This window comes from Stegastes partitus, unplaced genomic scaffold (genome assembly GCF_000690725.1).
Source record: "Stegastes partitus isolate 25-593 unplaced genomic scaffold, Stegastes_partitus-1.0.2 Scaffold1523, whole genome shotgun sequence".
Taxonomy (NCBI): Eukaryota; Metazoa; Chordata; class Actinopteri; family Pomacentridae; genus Stegastes; species Stegastes partitus.
Genome location: NW_007579254.1, coordinates 206,801 through 208,064, shown reverse-complemented (window position 1 = coordinate 208,064; position 1,264 = coordinate 206,801).

The following is a 1,264-nucleotide window of genomic DNA, read 5'->3' as shown; positions in this document are numbered from 1 at the left end:
TGGATTCACTAGTATTTTATTTGCATCGTGCACAAAGTTAAGTTTCATCGATTATCCTGAATTTTCTGAGCTTTGGTGTGAATGCAGAGGACGAGAAACATTTCACCAGTTACACCTGTTGTCTAGAGGAATGGGGGTTTATTTTATTTCTGATCAGCGTCTGAGGAAACACATGAACCTGCAGCTGTCCGTCCTCCTTCCTTTAACTTTACTGGACTGACTTGAAGCCCTTCAGGCTGCTGATCGCTCTGCCAGCAGCTCGACGCTCTGAATCCACTCACAGTGAAACTCTGCAGCTCCATCATGTGAACTTATTCTGGTTCTGCTCGCTGCTCCGTCCCCGCCGCCCACCTGCAGCCCAAACCATGTCGATGCAAATGAAGCGAGCGTGGGACGGCCGTGGGCGGCAGCGTGGGCGTGCGCTGCTGCTGCTGCTGCTCTCCGAGGTCAGAGCGTGCACGTGATGCAGTGTGTGTGCACGTGCACACGAGTCCACCGGCATGAATCCCAGATCTCTTTATTTATCTCATAAAGTTGCAGCACCAATCCATACCTTTTATATTACAGTCTTATTGGAGCGGAGGACTGGAGCTGCAGACTTAATGAGTTTCATCTTCTTCTTATTTTTTTAAACCTCCCACGCAGCCAAACATCAGCTCCTTCGCGCGCCGCCGAGCAGAACGGGCCTCGGTCGGTCGGTACCGCAGGCTCATCGTACGTTTCTGCCGCTAAAGTCCACAGGTTTTTGCTCGTCGAGATTCAACGAAGACGTAAAGAAACGTTTGCACATTGAGTTAGACGCAAGAAAGCTCAGTTCTACACTTGAAAATGTGTTTTTCCAGCTTCCTACCAGCACAGAGGGTCGAGTTTCACTTCATAATGATCTCTGATTCTAGCTCCTACATGTGAACGTTTTCTGGATTCTTCCAACAGCATTGAAAGAAGTTTATTAATACGAATCTAAAAACGTCATGTGTCATCATAAAACACTGACTTTTGGTGCACGTTAGCAACAGATGCAGGACTTTTAGTGGCAGTGCAGCATTTCTACAGCTCAGTGTTTTACTTTTACTTCACTGAAAGGTTTGAGTACAAGCGGCTCTTGTTCATTTTACAATTAAACTAAAATAAGACGACTTCTAGCGATTTAACGATCAGTTAATAAATAATTTAATCATCAGAATATGAAACATTCACCAATAGAGTTATTTATCAAAGAAAAAACAGGAAATACTTTTGGCAGAACTGAAACTGAAATGATTTC